This window comes from Buteo buteo, chromosome 19 (assembly GCF_964188355.1).
Source record: "Buteo buteo chromosome 19, bButBut1.hap1.1, whole genome shotgun sequence".
Taxonomy (NCBI): Eukaryota; Metazoa; Chordata; class Aves; order Accipitriformes; family Accipitridae; genus Buteo; species Buteo buteo.
The window spans coordinates 1,979,442-1,997,407 of record NC_134189.1 but is presented as its reverse complement, the minus strand read 5'-3'; positions in this window follow the sequence as shown (position 1 = coordinate 1,997,407).

The window sequence follows — 17,966 nt, the reverse complement described above, 5'->3', positions numbered from 1 at the left end:
TGGCTGGTAAAGGCGTGAGAGCTTTCAGACGCTGCCTGGCAAGGTGTTCGCTGCCCTCGGACAGGCTGGTTTGCTGGTGGTCTGGAGGGTGACCTGGCTGTGTGGCTCAGAAGAAATCACTGGATTTGGAAAGAGGCCTCTCCCTTCCTTCGGGAGATTTTCTACCCAGGCGCAGAGCTAGCGCAGGGCCACTCCGACTGCTGGCTTAGCCAGGGGTGGTGAGCACCTTTTAAAACCTGCTGGTGCTGGACTAATCAGTGTATTTTTCTAATGTGGGGCCTTTCCTCATTCGAGGTTTGCCCTGAGGTTTCTGCCTGACTCTACACGTTTCCAGAGACATTTTTTACCCTTAGCGCTGATGGAAATTACCAATCTAAAGACTTCAGTATATGAATACTGTGTATTTGTTTTTCTGCCTTTTTCTGGATTGAGGGGTTGCAGCTTAGCTCATGGTAGGCCTAGAAGAGTCTTTCCCTCTGCCTTTTATGTTCAAGCTGGCATGCTAAAGGAGCAGGCTTCCCGCTCATTTGCACCTTTACTCTATCCCAGATCTGGAGTGATGCTGGCTTCCTTCTGCTAAGGGACTGGGCTCGTCAGGAGCTCGTTGCAGCAGGGTGTTCTCTGGTCCTGCTCTAGCTCCAGGCAGGGATGCAGCAACGGGCTCTGAATCATAAAGACCTGTGATTTTTGCTCAGAGGTGATGCTGGGTAGAAATGCCAAACTCGGACCGATGTTTCTGTAAAAATGTGGGCAAGCTGGAAGGGGCTGGAGGGAGGAAACGTGAGTTATACAGAACAGATCCTTTAGTCCTGTCTGGCACTAGCAATAATAGCAACAATAGTAATATTCATCATCATCACAGCATTCAGATATCAATTTCCATCTTGCAATTTCTGTGTGTGCACTGACTCATTTATTTTCCCTGGTGAGACAGGGAGGAATTGTTAGCCCATGGCAGATGTGGGGAAGCAGACATCCCAAGCCCTGCGGAGAGGACCAGTAGTGGGGTTTAGTTGATAAATCAGTCCTGCCTTCTAGTTCCACGTCCACAAGACTCTGTGTGGTAAGTGTCTACTAAAAGATGACTACCCTGTCATGGTACCCCAGCCACAAAGGACCCATGAATCAAAGCAACCATCTCTCCAAAACTATTTGAGATGTTTTTTTTTCCCTAGCAAAGTTGTTACGCTGTGTGGGCACATGGGAAGGTATTTACCACCACTGTAAGCTCCTGAAGTCATGTTATGGGCTTTAATTTTCAGTGCTGAGGCTCTGGCACCTCGCAGGGGGACTAAATGGGCTAAGAAGCGTATCTAACCACGGAGCCATCCGTGTGACGCACGAGCCACCGAGCGCAATGAAAGGCAGGCTCGTGGCTGAAGCCTTTTTCCCATGCCAGCCTCCCCCGCTCCCAGCTGTGCCGGGCAGGACCCTCTTCCCAGCGACGGGACCGTTGCGTCTGCAGCTCCGTGTCATCGCTGGCTATGCCTGCCCACGTTCAATAGCAGCCATTGTCCCGGGGAAAGGTCACCCAAGCCAGGCACGCAGACGGCAGCGAGCGTGGAGGCTGCTGCTGGAACAACTGAGCACGGGGAAGGGAAGCGGGGCCAGAGGGCAGAGGGGACCGAGGGGGTGGAAGGGGCAAGGATGTCGGAGGAGGTCTGGGTTGCCTCCTGCTTGGGAGAGGTTTTGGGTCCGTATGTAGTGAGGAATCGGACGATTTCCACAGGGTTAAGCTTGCATTTGTGTGGGCAGCACATGGACCCTGGTTGGGGAATGTCTAACACCACAAAGCTCAAGGCTTTCCTAGGCAATCTGCTTTTCCCATAACTGGCTGCGCTTTTCTTTTCTTCCCGTCTTGAATGCAGTGCTTACAGGGCTTTAATGGCTTTAGCACCACACCTACAACCAACATCACCTAGTCTCCTCTTACACGTCTCAGTCCCCAGACAAGTGCTGTGATTTAGTATGTCTGACCTTGCACTGTGCAACATAATGATGGAATGTCTTCTACACAGGATCCCATCGCCTTTATCAGCCCGATGAGGTGCTGCGTTCGCAGGGCCGGGGATTTTTACGCCTGTTCAGAGACACCTTTTCTCCCCAGCCTGTTACCATGGGGTCATTTTCTGCTTCTTACTGAAGCTTCAGAAAGAAGCGGGGCTGGAGCCGTTCTGGCAGTCATTTCTTTTCCCCTCATCCCCTCTCTCTGGAAAACACACTGGAATTTCAGTAACAAATATTCCTCCAATTTCACGATCAGATGTCTGGGTCGTGAGTCCCACCCTGGTTTCTGTAGCACGGCTTCTACCAGCCCAGGGTGGGTGTCTGCCTCCACCAATTCCTGCCTGCGAGGATATCCATGAAACCACTCACAAAGTCAAAGCAATTGCCAGCATTTTTTCCTAATCTATTCATAGTTCTGTAGGGCTTTAGTCAATGCTCTGGAAGCATATGCCATTGGGTGATCATCTTGCATTTGAACAGCTGCTAATCTCTGCAAATTTGCATTCACCAGGGTTTTTAGCCTCCTTGTTAAACTCAGGGCATTTGGTTTTAGGGTTTCTATTACAAGTATTTTTTAATTTTCGAAAGCAGTTCTCTTCTCATTATCGGAGGGATCACCCTGGGACAATCATTCTCCAGGGAGAACAGAATGGAGATGAATTAGAGATGCATTTAATTTTAATTCATTTAACATGCCCAGGATGAGCTGGAGGGTGGGCAGGGCGGCAGGGGAGAAAGAAAAGTGAGAGCAGTTTGCCCCCCAGGTACCTGTGGAGAGGCCTGGCTCATTACGTTATGAGACATCCTCATTTAGGAAAGATCACAGACCTGGGTTTTGCCCCAGACCCTGTGGAACCTCGTTGTGCCCCTGGATATGTCTGCAAATCTCCAGGAGGCTCCTCCGTTTTGGGATCCTTCTTCTCAAACTATTGCCTCCCACCCTTCTCCCTGTCCTTCCTCTGCAAGCCAAACTCTGCCTGCAAATTCTGCCAAACTCTGCCTGCAGAAGGAGGTCCACCAAAGCACGCTGCCAGCAGGAGACCCCGGGAGAGCAGACTGTGCAGTGCTGCTCGCACCGAGCTGGTAAAACCTCCAGAGCCCGACTTCCCCTGGCTGAACCTGCTTGAACCTGCCCTTGCGTTCTGCCAGGCTTCTTTACGTTGGCACCGGCTCCTCTTCAACGAAAAAATAAGGGGACTTTCCCAGGCATCCTACTTTAGCGGTACCAAGATGAGGCAGCTCTGAGGACGGACTGTTCTCAGCAGCGAATATCCCTCTGCCTTTGCTGGGCTTGATGCTGCAAGGAGCTTTGGTGGCTGTTGTTTATCTGGGTCAGAGTTCCTCTCTTTGGCCGATTTCTTCTTCAGACTCCAGTTATGTTTTCTGGTCAATTTTATTCCAAATCAGCACATCGGCCACAGGCATTTCTATATTCTCAAGATCTTCAGAGACGTGCTGCTGTGAGAGACCCCAGTTACTGAGAGAAGGTTCCTTGCAACCTCCAACATGAGAAAAGAGAGTGGAAATATTTGCACTTTCTCTGACTGTGGCTCTACAAAGGTTTTGTCCCCCATCCCAGTGCTGAACAGACGCTTTTATTTTGATTGCCTTATGACCGCTTCTTCAGAGGTTTGTCCGTACTACCTAAAATCCCCAAAGCGCTATCAGAAAAGGACAGAGCAGCAAAATTAAGTGTTTCCTTCAATATATCCATAATCCTGGGCTCCTGTTGCCAAAACAGAGTTGTTTAGAGCCATTTGAGATGTCTTAGGGTATCTGAGACACATGAAGGGGGTTGGCAGATCTACCACGGGACTTACTGGAGACCAACACCCGTCCGCAGCAGCAGCTGGAGGCCAGGCAGGATACGGTACTGCATCGGAAATGAAACTGGATACCAATATTTGGGGCACTGCATCAAACCACAGCTGAGCAAGTTGCGAGTGCATCCCCAACTTGAGCGAAACAACCTCAGGATGAATAAAAATCCAAGAGCTGAATAAACGTGGCACTACCAAGCCTTGCAAGCACCCTGTCTTCTCTGCCAAATAAAATCTGGTACTTGCACTAACACTGAATCGGGCTGCTTGTCAGTTCTGCAACAAAATAATTTCATCCCCACTCAGGCTGGCCATCTGTTCACTCTTTGGATTCACATGATTTTATGCCGCAGCTCTGTAACCTGATGATCAATAGCTTCACCATTTCTGGCAGCTGGCATGCTGTATAAAATCTTTCCCAAGTGCTCTCCTTACATCGATGGGTGGAAGGAGCCTTGAGATTTCACAATGGTGTTGACCAGCAGTTTCTTCCTGCTGTTGCCAGAATGGAGCACGGGTCTCTGCCATCTCTGCCTCTCCTGCATGTGGTGGCACGGACTACTTCAGCTCTTCTGCCTGCCCTTGAGGACCTCGCTGCTTTAGGGGCATCCAACCACCTGCGGCTACCTCCTCCCGTCCTCAGCCAGCAGGCTCAACCCGCTCGGCTTCTGCCAGAAATTTAGTTGACTTTGGTCACTGTGTAAGCGTGCTGCAGCTCACTGCAGCGCTGATAAGAGCCTGAGTTTTATTTCTCAGCCTCAATTACATGACACTGATCAAGGTTGCGTGAGTTATATCACTGTCACACGGCTGGGGCCACCATGCGCTGCCCGTGCCGGCTACCCAGCTGAGCGTCTGCTGAGACCTGGCGTGAAACCGTGGTACCCCCAAAGCAAAGCAAAGGGCTCTTTGTTCCCTGGGGGATCTCCGGTGTGTTTGATGAGGGGTGCAAAGTGGTGGGCGCTCAGGTGAGGATGGAGATGCAAGCGTGGTGGGGAGCGTATGCTTAGGGGTGCCTGGAGAGCCGCGGGGCAGGGAGTGCTGTGGCCGGGACCCCCCATCGCATCCCCATGTGGCCGGGGGTAGGGGGGGGAGATGCCCACTGAGGAACAACAGAGCATTGAGCTGCCATATCTCTCCGGGGCGAGGGAAGCGGAAAGGCGATAAGAGCCCTCTCGGATGAGGAATTCCTTCTCACTTTCCCCTTTCTGTTTGCCTTTCGTCAGAGATAACGTGAGTCTCGGGCAGCTTACTGGGACGCCGAGCTGCCAACACGAGAAGGGACAGCCACAGCCACCCCTGTGTCTGCCCCCCCCGGGCACGCACCCACGCCTGCCACCATCTCCAGTGGGGTCCCATGGGAGCAGCCCGACCACGGGCTCCTCTCCCCCCCCCGTCTGACCCTTGTCCTCGGGTCCCCTTGCGTGATGCCCCATCGATTACTATCAGGAGCTGTAACCTGAGGAGCGATTCGGAAAAGAGGAATGAAATTATAGGCAGTAAAGCCAAGGCTGATAGAGATGGCAGAATATTTGGGTAGCGTTTCACTGCGGCACTACCTACCTGGGAAGGAGCGGGGAGCATCTGAACGCCTGCCCATACCGGCTCCAGCCTGGGCTGCGAACACCGTTGGGAAAGTCATTCCCTCCCGGCTCTCAATGTCCTTGAGCCCTCCAGCTACATCGCATGGTGGTGGTCTTTCCAGCTACCACCCAGCAGAGGATCCTGCAAGCTTTGCCTAGCGAGGCCGTGTTCCTAATGCTCAGAGGCTCTGAGCCCATCTCCTGCCTTCACAAATGCGGTGGGTTTGAAATGAGGAGAGCCCTGGGAAGAAAGACCCAGAGGAGCAGTCCTACCAAACCACAGGTTCCTTCTGTAACTACCTGAATCTTCTCCAGAAGAAGAGGCTGATTTCCAGCTGCCTTTTCTAAATTCAGAGACAACCACTCTGACTGCTTACTCTGATCCCCTTTTCCCCTGCCCTGCGTTACAGAGTCCAGAAAATCTTGCTTGCCAAGCCTTTTACCCAGCCCGTGTTATTGTGGCTGTGATGCCTCCAGTGACCGATCCTAGCGATGTGGCACAGTGAGGTACAAGCACGCTATGGGCTCAGTGGGAGCTCTCTGGGCGACGGGAAGAAGACAGAAAAGTTGCAAGCGGTCAGACCCAGTGAGGCTCAGCCTGTTGCCAATTTTCTCAAGAGAGGCTCAGCTGCACAGCGCTCGGGAATCCCAGAGCATGACTGGGCTTGCTGGTTGCCTCCTCAGCAGATGTGACTGACGAACAGTTTGGCTGGAGATTTGGGCTGTGGTGGTGCCCCAGCTCCACACCTTCCTGCCTACGGCCCCTTGCCAGCAGCCGGGAGACTGGCCATTTGCTCTGGCCATTCAAGAGGAATAACATGCCGACTCTTCAAGGTGGGCACAGACAACCAGGCCAGGGTCTACCCATGGGTGTGAAGAAGCAAATCAGACAAAAAACAAGGAGAAAAGGCTGGATGATGGAGCAAGAAGGCCAAAGCATGGAGCTGGTGTTTTATCCTTGGCCTGGGCACAAACCGTCGGAGCAGGAGAGGGATCCTTGCTCTGCCCAGAGGAAGCTCTGGGAATGTCCCTTTGGTGCTGGAAAAGACTGTAGCTGGAATTCAGTCCTTTTAGGAAGGGACTTTTGAGCACAGCTTCCAGTGAGATGACTCAGAGATTTCTCCGTCCCCTGGGGTCACCAGTCCATGTCACTCAGGGATGGGCAATGCCCAGTCCCCCATGGTGCTGCAGCTGGGACATGCATGCCGGGATGCCCGAGGATGGGCTGCCCATCCCTCAGCCATCCCTGCCTCTGATTCATTCCTGCTGTTTGTTGCCAGTCCTTGCCAAAGGGAAGGCTGAGGAGAGCACGGGAAGAGGGAGTGACTCATCCTCAAAGCCCAGGTGTCTGTCCTAGCTGAGCGACACCTGAGGGCTTCCGTCGTGGCAGGAAAGCCGTAGGAAAGGCAAAAATTCCCAGAGGAGCCATGCGGAATAACCGCAGGAGAACAAGGGTTTCCCTGCTGCATTGTGTGCCTCCGCATCTGGGAATCTCATCAAGCCCAAGCGGCAGAGTGAGCTCATAGCCAGGGTGGGAAGACGAACCCACAGGCTTTGTTCGCCCTGAAGTCCCCTCCAGCCATTGCTTTGGCTCCCTGTAGCTGAGTTACTGCGTGGCATCGCCCCGAGCCACTCGTGGTGGGACGAGGAGATAGGATGGTCCTCAGCAAGCATGGTCTTGAAGGTACAGGCATACCTTCGACGGCCATCAGGACCTCCCTGCCACAGCACACCCCTGTGCCAACACCTCCAGGGAGCAAATGCTCAGGGGAAGGGGGTGAGACAGACCACTTGGGAGAGCAGCAAGAAGGGAGGAGGGAGAAGAAGGTATGGATGAAGGCAGTGGAGATGGCGGTGCGGATGAGGGAAGCTGGAGCCAGCCAGGGAAAGCTTGGGGCTGGGTTTTGGAGAAGTAGATGAGATGGAGGTGGAACCGCTGCTAATGAATACTGTATGCGACCTGGCAATTGGGATAGATCATACAGCAAGATTAGAGGTCATGGAAAGTGTATTACAAGCCCTGCATTGCTTTTATTCACTGGAGACTGTTGGAAAAACAAGCAGGAAGGCAGCACAATGGGTCCCCCAGCTACGGACATCTCAGCACACATTTGAAAGACAATGGAGAAAACGATTAACTCCAAGAGTCCTCTATCCTGTCTCCAGTAAGATGCATGCCTTGTTTTGCCTGGCTAGGAACTAGGGATCAAACGGACAATGCCAATTAAAAAAAAAAAACTCTTAGAAATTTCTTCGGGGGACAAAGGGGGTGGGGAGAGGGGAAGAATGACGCAGCTGCCGGGATTAAGCAGCCTGAGTAAGCTGGGCCTTCGGCAGATGTTGACTTGCGAGGGAAAGCAGGTTTGCACATAGCCTGGCCTGTTGCTGTGGGATCCCTCCGTCCTAGCTCAGGGGATGCGGTGCTTTGTTTTGAGGATGTGGTCTGGCTACTGGTTCCCACAACCCCGAGGTGCTGATGACCAGCCAGCCCTGCAGAGATGTCCCGCCTGGCCGCTGAGAGCTGCAACCCACAGCTTGGTCTGCAAACACCACTTCTGCATCCCGGGAGCTGGGGAGGAGAGGGAACTTAGGGGGACCGAGGGCTGCAGGAGCTCAGAAGCCACCAGCTCCCGCGGAGCTGGCCACGCTGGGGGGGACCGTGTCTCATCTGCCCCCCTACAGATGGGAGGGTGGCCGGTGGGGTCAGGCACTGGGGAGCAGCCAGGAGGGGGCTGGGGACCTGCAGCCCCTCTTCCCACCCCGCCACTTGGCCTTGGCTGAAAGGTCAAGGTCAGGAGCATCCTTGCTTGAGGTCTCTCCAAAGGTCTCTCCAGGAGGGAAATTTGCAGCCTGTCACCTGTCTTAATTAGATAGATTATCTAATTAAATTGCTCTTCCATCGGTATTCTTCTTTCTGGCAGCAGATGGTGGCTTCCTTTCCCAGGAACCAGGAAAGCTGTGCATCTCTCCTCGTGTTCTGCCACATCCCCACTCATGACCACTTCCCCCCCTCTGCGGATAACCATCGGCAGTTCGCAGGGCTCTACTGAGGGTTTTAAAGTTCAATCACAGTTGTCTGACAGATGGGTGGAGGGACCCTGAGGGACCGTACCACCTTCCCTGCATGAAGTGACCCGAGTCCTTCAGCAGTGACTTGTCTACAAGACAGAGGCAGGCCAAGAAGCGCGGGCACAGCCCCTCCGGACTTCTGATCCCCACGCTGGCAGGGCTTCCCCGCACCTCCCTGGGAAAGCACCGCTGGGATCCACAGGCTAATGCGCTTGTAAGGTCATTCAAAGGCGAGAAAGGCCTGGCATGATGTTCAGGCAGGCTTCTTGCTTCTGCAACACCAGCCTGTTTGCTCTTCCAAACCTCCCAAAGCCCATCGCATCGTCCCCATGGCCTCTCCCAGGTCCGCGATCTCGCCCTCCTCTGCCACTGCGCCGCTCCCCGAGTCACTCCTGACCCACGTGTATCCTGTTTGCGTGGGCGGAGGAAAGCTAGGAAAAACAGCGGAGGTGGGAAGAGGTGTGGGGCAACCCCTCCTGGGAACACCTGCTGCAAGCGACCCCCTCACCACTGCTCTCCGTGGAGCCCCAGGAAGGTACCGTCACATCTTGGCTCTGGAGGAGAGGGGATATCCTTAACATCACTTCTTAAGGTATTTTGGCCAAGCATCCGGTCCCCTCTTCCTCTCCCTGAGTTCCTGTCCTCCGCAATGAGCAGTGACCTCAGCTCGCTCAACGGGGTTGTTGAATTTAGAGATACGAGACCTCCCCGTGGTCCCTTCTGGGCCACTAAGCTACTTGGTTCATTTCCTAAGTCTAGAAATAACCTGTTATTTCAGAAGATCCTTCCCAATCTTGAAATTAGCCCCCTCGAGGGTGCTATGTTTGCTGCTTTGACTCATGTACCCCCTTCCTCCTCCTGCCCCAACCCAGAAGGGTCTCAGCCCCTAATTTAACCACTGGTTGATGGGGTGCCATGAGGTTGCAAAGAACTGGAGGATCTCCAGTTGAACAAGTCCTCCCTGGAGGAAAACAAAGCTTTACACAGAGCAGGGAGGTTTTGCCACTTCCTACCTTCTGAGCTCTCCCAGGTGTACCTCAGCAATCCATTTCCATTGCCCTCTATCCCTCCAGCTTGCTTTTGGGGGCACCTCTGTCCCTGGAGGTACTGTGACCATCTACTCCCTTCCCAGCATGGTCCCTGAAAAAGAAGCCTTCCCTGATCCAAAACCATCCCTGCTCTAACCTCCGTTCAGCACGTCATTGACAAATCTCCCCTTCCTTTGCATGCCCTTCCATGTTTCCCTTCCCAGCCCGGCTCCTGGACACGTGTGACAGCCCCCACGTCTGCTCTGCAGCAGAATGTCCCTCCATCCCAAGATGCACCAGCCCCTGGCTGTGTCCTCCTCCCCAGGAGCATCTTAGCTTCGTGATTCCCAGCCCTCCTGTCCTCGGTAGTTTCACCCTGCTCCACCACCTCCCCCAGGAAACGCTGTTCAATATGGAGAGCAGCAGTGCTGGATCCTGCTTCCAGATCGGCATTTATCTCCTGCTGGGCTCCATCCCTCATTACCCAACACACATCCTTAAACCTTTTGTATTCTGCATAAACATCTTTGCCTAGATCTTCTGACGGGTCGGGCAAGGGAGGAAGCAATAGTCTACAAAGAGCATGAAACTTTTGCGTCACGGTCTTGTCCACTCATCCCTCACAGACGCTGACAAGTCCGGCTATGTGACAGTGCGTGAGGCTGGGGATGCACAGGGAGCGAATTGAGATATGCAAGATCTGAGCGTGCTGCGAAAGGCCAGCGTTTGTCAGTGATAGACGCAGAGCCCTGATTTCCTTCTTCCTGAGCCTCCAATTCCAAGCTGCGTCTCACAGAGCATCCCACAAGCCATCCCACACCTGCGGCATCCTCTCCGTAACTGGAAGAACCATCCCACCCACCACGGCTTTCCCTGCCAGGCAAAGCCGGGCTCCTAAATCCACGTATGGGGAGTAAACACGGTCCATCCAGGAGGAAGAGCAGGTGCAGATAAATTTGGAGCATAAGGAGGCAGAAGGAGGACTCGCAGCCCGACGGAAACCAGCTGCCGGTGCTGGCGTAGCTCAGAGGAGAGGCGGCAGCAGCAGCAGGACGCAGGGCAGGGTGGCAGGAGCTGGGGGGAGGCTTGGACAGGGGAAGGGGGGTGAAGCCGGTGAAAAGCATCCGGAGATGTAAGTGAGGTCAGGTAATTCCTCAGACAGCAGTTCCTGAGCCGCTCTGGGAACGGACAAACAAGGCCTTCCTTCCTCCCAGCTTCCTCCTCCTCCGCAGCTCTCCTTTCTGGGAGAGGTGGCTGGCCGGACCGCTCCTCCTGCATCCCTGGCTGCATCCCTCGGGGAGACTCACCTGGCCTCCGCTGCGTTCTGTGGCTTCACACCTCCCTGCTCCGCCGCAGGCCATGCGGGCAGCGTGGGGACGCACACAGGGCGATCGCCGGCGATGCCCTGGGCTGGCATGGTATAGCATGGTATGGCATGGCATGGCGTGGCATGGCATGGCATGGCAGCCGGCGCTGCTTTGGGCAAAGGTTGCAAAGCACCTGCTCGCCTCCCGGCATGGTGAGGTCGCGGCTGCTATTTTAAGCTGGGAAAGCGCAGGAGAACAGACCTGAAATCTCCCTGCAAAGCCGCAATGGGCACTTGACCAGGTGTCAGCTCCGACGCTGGCGAGCCCGAGTGGCGGTGCTATTTTAGGGATGTATTCTTTCCCTCTGCTGGGGCTATTTTTGGAGGCTGAGTGGGTACCAAAAGGACCCGGATATGTTGCAGATAAGGGACCGATGACATTTTGGCGCTCATGTTCCAGCCACAAACACTGCTTACGAAGGCAGATCCTGGGAATAGCAGCATTCCTGGCAGCGGCACCATCCTGGCTGTGCTGCCCTTGCTGTAGGCAGCAGGGCAGGGGTGCTGGGAGCTCCCCCCCGCAGTGCCACCCCACGCGGCTCCACAGTGCCCGGTGCTCTCGCAGGCGTCAGCGGTGCCCTGCAGCATCACTGAACCTGACGGCATCGCTGATGGGACGTCCTCCCCCCTTGGCTCTGGAGCAGGCGGTGCACGTGCCGTGGGGACGGGGTCATGGACCGAGGGGGTCCACATCCGATGGGGCTGGGATGGGCTTTTGCATCCTCAGCCACAGAAGGGTTGAGATGTGAGCGCGGCTCCTTGTAACGCAGAAAAGGAGGGGTTTCGTGGCAGGCAGCTGTGGTACACGTCCTTTTCTTGGAATTAGGGATATGGGGACTGGATGGGAGGAATTGCCTTGGCACAAGTGTCGAGGAGAAGGCTACGTCCACTGTCATTGCTCTCCACCGCTACGCACGAGGCCAGGGCTTAGGGAGCTCCCCAGCCCAGCCTGGCCGGGACACCTGAATCCCGCAGGGCCAGGAGCTGGGAAAGCCAAGGGCTTTGCCCCGTGCCAGGAGAGTGGATGTCCTGCCCCAGAGCCACACGGAAGAGCCCTTGGCGCTTGGGATGCGGCACTGCTGAGAGGAAGAGGAAGAGCATGGGGCCTTCCTCGGGACCCGAAAGGTGCCGTGGATGGGGATGTGGACAGGGGCGGCTGGTGACTTTGCAAGGCAGACGCTTGCACGCTCCTCCCGGCCCCGGGTGAGACCATCGGCCAGGCTCTCTGGCCTTTTTACTCAAAGTTTCCATTTGTGCCCGTGGGACAGAGGGCCCGTTGTGCGTGCGGGGCACAGGGGAGAGCCCCCCCCCGGGCATTTTGGGGTGGCAGGGGGAAGAGCTTTGAGACAGCGGCGAGGCTGGCGCCCACGCTGCCACCGCGCGCTGCTCCGTTCCCACGGCCGCCCTCGCTCCGCCACGCCAGCCAAAGCTCTCGCAGCAGCTGGGGCCAGGATAGAGGACATCCCCCCTCCCGGGTCACCCTCCTCAGGGCTTCTCCATGCCAAAAGCATCGGTGTTGGCTCACAGCTGCCTCCTCTCCCCACCCTGGTGTCTCCCCACCCCTCCAAGGTCTCCTTGCACCCCAGAGCTCGGCACGGGGGGCTTGGGGAGAGGGAGGCGATGCGTGCCGGAGAGGCGGGAGGTGTGCCGTAAGCCGGGACCGAGACGACTTGTCTGGTCCGTCTCCAGCGCGAGCCCGCGTACAAGCCCTTCTGAATCTCCGTCTTTGTTCCCCCTCGGTGGCGTCAGCGGCTCTTCGTTCCCTCCAGGAGATGATTCTGCTTCCGTCGCTGCCGTTTCCTGTGTTTCTCTCTCCCCCCTCGCTCCTGTAGGGCCAGGCAACACCGGCACAAAAACAGGATTCGAGCTGCTGGAGAATTACCCTGATAACAATGGCCAAGGAGACAGTCCGCTGGACGGGACCCTCCCCGCAGACAGACCGAGCGGGGCCAGCTCACGCCAACCTTCGGCACCCCCTTTTCCCTGTCCCCTGGGACGGCTGGTTTATGGCGGGGGATTTCGGGAAGAGGAGTGAGCAGCCAGAAGGGGGAAATCCTGGGTGAACTGCTGCCCACCAGCAGGTCCTTCCATCCCCACACCTTGGCTATGGTGACCAGGCAAAGCAGCTCTGGCACCATCCCCACCACAGCTCCCATCCCCGTCAGCGGTCGGCAGAGCAGGAGGGACGATGCCGTGCTCTCCTTTGCCAACCCAGCTCCATTTCCCAGGGAACGGAGCATTTTCAGGGAGCAGCCAAGGGCAATCGCGATCCAGCTTCACCCCTGAGCAGAGCAGAAGACAGCTCTGGCTCGCAGGCAGGACCGAGGGGTATAACGCCTGCAGCCATCCTCTCGTGCAGCAGCAGCCCTGGACCTGTGTGTCCATCCCTCCACCCCGAGGGAGAGCTGGGATCGCTTAGCGTCCCAGATGGAGATCTGAAATTGGGGGAACCTTCACCCATGGCCCAAAATCCTTGCCTGGAACTTCTGAAGGAGGTCCCATCCCCGGCTGCTGGCCACCGCTCCCTGCCGAGGAGCTGCCGCCTTCCCAGGTAGAGCCACGGGGGAAAGCATCGCCCGCTTCACTTCGTGCAAAGCCATCCGACGCAGCTGAGGCAAGGGAAGAAATGGCCTGAACGAGCCCGGCTGATGGTGCCTGAAGCGAGCTGGGAAGCACATGCACAGACCGATCTGCTGGCAGGTCTGGAGGCAGCGACAAGCACCGGGAAGGGAGCTGCAGAGCAGGAGCGCAGCTGGAGCCAGAAGGAAACGCATCTGTAGCCTCGCTCCAGCTTGTTGAACAAGCCGGGTCCGTGCACGCATGGGTGTCTGTGCCTCCCTCCCCCTCGCAGGTGCTCGCTCACCCCTAACCGAGTGCTCCCGTCGCCTCGCTCGGCCGGGACCTACAGCCTGAGGCAGCCTGACCTGCCCAGAGGCAGCAAAAACCGACTCTGGATGACAAAAACCACCCAAGTGACACCCCCCCCCCCCCGGCTTTATGGCCTGGAAATCACACCGCTGTGCCTCGCTTTAACGGGACATCTTCTTCCCAATGGGGCTGTGGGTGTCTTGGAGGTGGTGCAACCCAAGAGGTGGCCTAGAGATGGAGGAGCTCAAAGAAGTGCTGCCTGCTCTAACACCCAGCGAAGGCCAGCCTTGCAGAGCAAAGCTGGAGCAGGACGCTGTCTCCAGCCTTACTAATCCCTCTAGCCTTGCTGATACCTCCAGCCTTAGCCCTGACCTTGCTGCTCCAAGGGGAGATGGCCACTGCCCTACCCTGTAGGTGCCCAGCAGATGCACAGGACCTTGGAGCAACCGGTGGGACCAAGGCCAACCGTGGGCGTGAGTCTGTCCTGCCAGGGCCAAGAGGTTGTAACCCCCCGGTTACCAGCGGTGCTGCTGATCTGTAAATTCCAAGTAAGGGAGGAAAAGCTGACTTTTGGCCAACACAGGAGGTCTCTGACCAACAGAGGCAGGAAATAGCTACGGTGAGCGAATAAATAAATGGTGCAACTGTAGCTCTGCCTTACATGGTCTTCATGGGGAGTTTTCCTTTGTTTTTCGGGTTGGCTATTTATACCACGGAGTGTGAAAATGATGTCAGCGAAGCCTCTGCTCTTTGCTGCAGAGAAAACCAGCCCCAAGAATTTTTGCAGGGCTGAGAGACCTCCTCGAGCAGCAAGACTCAGAGGCTGTTTGCAAGGCTGGCGGAGCTGGCAGGAAACCCCAGCTGCCGTGCGATTCCCGAGGAGTCCCCTCTGCTTCCACGTACCTGGCTCGGGGGGGCCAGTTGTCTCAAACCCGTCTAGGATATGGCTCTGCCCCTGTAAAAGTCCATCTTGTCACCCATAATCCCCTCCGAGAACACCTCCAACCCGCTCCCAGCCTCCCTTTTCTCTGTGTCTCTTTTTTGCCACCTTTTTCTCTATCCTGTTCTCCATCACAGCCCTTAAGGGTTTCGGCTCCAGCCTGCTCAGCCCAGTGGTGTTGCCCCAGGTCTGCCTTGGGGGACAGGGTATCCCTCTCCTTGTGGGGCTTTGCTGCTCCCCTGGGAAAGCCCAGGAGATATTTTGGAGAGCTGAGCTCCCAGCTGGGCCAGCCCCACACTCACATGGGGTGGGAAAGCACAAGTTCAGCCCAGAAGAGGAAGGTCCACCACGTTCAAGCTGAGCCTGCCTGGTGGTGGAGGAGGGCAGCAATGGTCCCGCTTTGGGAGAGAAGAGGAGGAATACACCCTCCCTTCCCACTGCGCTTGTCCCCTACAATTAGGAGCGGCGATGACGAGCCCACACGAGCCGCTCGGCAGCCAAGGAAACCTCAACTCCCAGCCCAGGTGCCCGCAGGCAGGGGCGGCCGGCGGCGGGGTGGGAAGGCAAAAGCCAGCCCGAGTTCAAGGGTTGCCGGTGAACTTGAGACGAGAAAAACTCTTGCTGGTGACACATGCATCAGGTGTTTCCAGATGATAACAAAACTTGCCTGAGGTCATCGATATTTAATTAGCAATGGGCTCGGTTAAACATTATCCCGGGGGCAGGAGGGAGGGGAAAAGTGCCGAATTGAAGAGAGAGGTTTAACTCTTTGCAGAGAAAGAGGAGGAAGACGGAAGGTTGCCTACAAGGAGAAGGGGTCTCCATGGTTGGACCCCATCAGAGTCTGATATTAGGCTGGCCAGAGGGGAGGAAAAGCTTTGGGGTGCTCATCTCTCTCGGGGCTCTGAGAGAAAGAGGTGCTTTGCCCCATGGAATCAAAACGAGCTAAAATTGGAAGCTCAGCGCTCCGGCACCCCAATGGCCCCAGGGCGGCCGAGCACGGCTGCTGGAGCAAAACGCCGGTGAGCGGCGAGGCTGGTGGCGTGTCTGGTTTCCCCGCCGGAGCCCTCCCGGCCGGGGCCGTGCCGGCGGCTGGGACACCTCCGCGCTTTCTTTTGGATGGCTGACTCACGGCCCTGCTACCTGCGCGGGTTCGCACCTGGGTCCCTGCCTCGCCGCCGTCTCCCCTGTTTCCTCTGGCGGCTGAGCCCCTGGCACCCATCCGACACACCAGTCCCTGGCTCAGCACCCTGGGGCGAGGAGGAGGAGGAGGGAGGCATGGGGAGAGGGGGCTTACTAGGGTTTCCCTTTGGGAGGAAGGCTCAGGTTGAAGAAGAAGGGATGCTGAAGGCTCGGAGCCGGGGGCGACGTGCGCATTTTGGCTGGCGCGCTCCGGGAGGAGATGCGGTGAAGGTCCGGCTCGCTCTGGGGTGCAAGAAGCAAAGCAGCATGTGATGGAGGGGGAAAGACATGTCCTCAAGGGAAGGGACCTGCTTTGGGGCTGCAGCTTTTGTATCCTCATGCTCCCTCCCCAGTCGGCACGTGTGCGCAGCAAAGGAGGGGGCCAGGCTGCACACGAGGAACCACAGTTAACGGAGCTGGATCATCCTGGTCTCCGCAAGCGCTGCGTATGGTTGCGAGGGGGAAGCTGCAGACCCTGAAACAGGGAGCTGGCACCCGACTGCATGGGGCAAAGGGCTGCTGCGACACCTCGACACGGAACAGGGCAGGTCCCAGGCGAAATGGCACCGAAATCCCACGAGTGCCCACCCGGCTTCATCCTTCCCTGGCCCCTCGCCGTCCCCCCGCTGCTCCCTGCCACCTCCCCCCCTCCAAAATCCCCTCTTGGCTGCCCCAAACCTGACACCCGTAATTACCCCCGAGATCACAGGGACCTGCTGAAAGAGCGAGCATGAGTCAGGCTGGAGCGGGGGGGACACACACACATGAAAAGCAGCCGCAGCCCCTGCCCGCAGCCGGGCCCCCCGCCGCGCCAGCAGCCCCCCGGCACCGGGGACACCTGGGGAAGGCACTTGCCAGGAGAGGGGAGCGGGAACGTGCTCGGGAGACAGACAGGACAGCACAGCCCGGCTTGGGATGTGGCCGACCGCAGCTCCCTCCGACCGGCTGGCATCCCAGGATCTGCTCCTGCCCCGCAGGGAAGCCCCCCTCGCTTGCCGGGGGCTGGGGAGATGCCCCAAGCAGAGCCTGGGGGACAGGCAGCCTTTGCTGGTGCTCGGCGTCACCCCCCCAGGGCTGCTGCACGCTGTCCCCCCTGCATCCCCAGCAAGTGACGGCGACGGTCTCCCACGGGCGAGCCCCCCGGGAGGGATCCCCAGAGCAAAACGGCCTTTGGGGAAAGGGTCTGCACAGACCCCCAGCGCGGCAGCAAGGCAAAAGCCCATGGCTGGGACAGGGTCAGCGGCAGCAGGTGCCCATGGCAGGGATGTGTCCCCCCCGCCATGCATCCCCGGTGACACAGACAACCCACCCAGCACAGCCGGACCGCGCTCCGAGGAGCTCACCCTCCCCTTATCCCTGCTCGGCACCAGGGCTGGGCACCAGGGACGAGGAGGGAGGTATGGGACAGAGAAATAAACTCCTGCTGGGCACCTTCCGATCATCCCCTGGCCGGGAGCGGCCGTCCTCCTGCTTTCTCGCCCCCAGCCGCAGTGACATCCATGGGGACAGCCTGCGCGGGAGCTGTCAGACGTGGCGTGTGTCCTTACCGAGGTCCCCCAGAAGTGGGAGAGGGGATGAAGCCGAGGTGGGGAAGGTGCCACGGACCCAGTCCCCCCCTTCACCCCTCGCCCACGAGTTCTGAAAATGGAGGCAGGGGGCAGAAAATGAGGAAATTCCCTATTTCAGGACAGAAGGAACAGCAAGAGCAAGCCCCCAAGTCTTCAAGCGAAGGAAGAGGCTGCAGCCCCGGGCAGGGCGGAGCGGGGCGGCAGATGCACGGATTTCATCTGCGAGGAGTGAGGAAATGTCCCGGAGCTGTTTGATCTTATTGTATGGAGGGAAGCGGGAGTGGGCGTCCAGCCTTGCTGGAACCAAACAAAGATTATAAATACCTCCCGCCATCAACAGCTCCTCACCCACCCGGCCCACCGAGGCCCCCGTTGCTGGCTGATTCCCAAGGGGAAAAATGAACTTTGGTTTCCATCCAGCCCTCGAACGCCGTGGCGGATGGGAGCAGAGTGCACGGCAGATGCCTCCGGCCATAAAGCTGGGGGGGATTTGTCTCTGCGGGAGGATGTGCGTGGGGGGGACCCTCTCCCACCG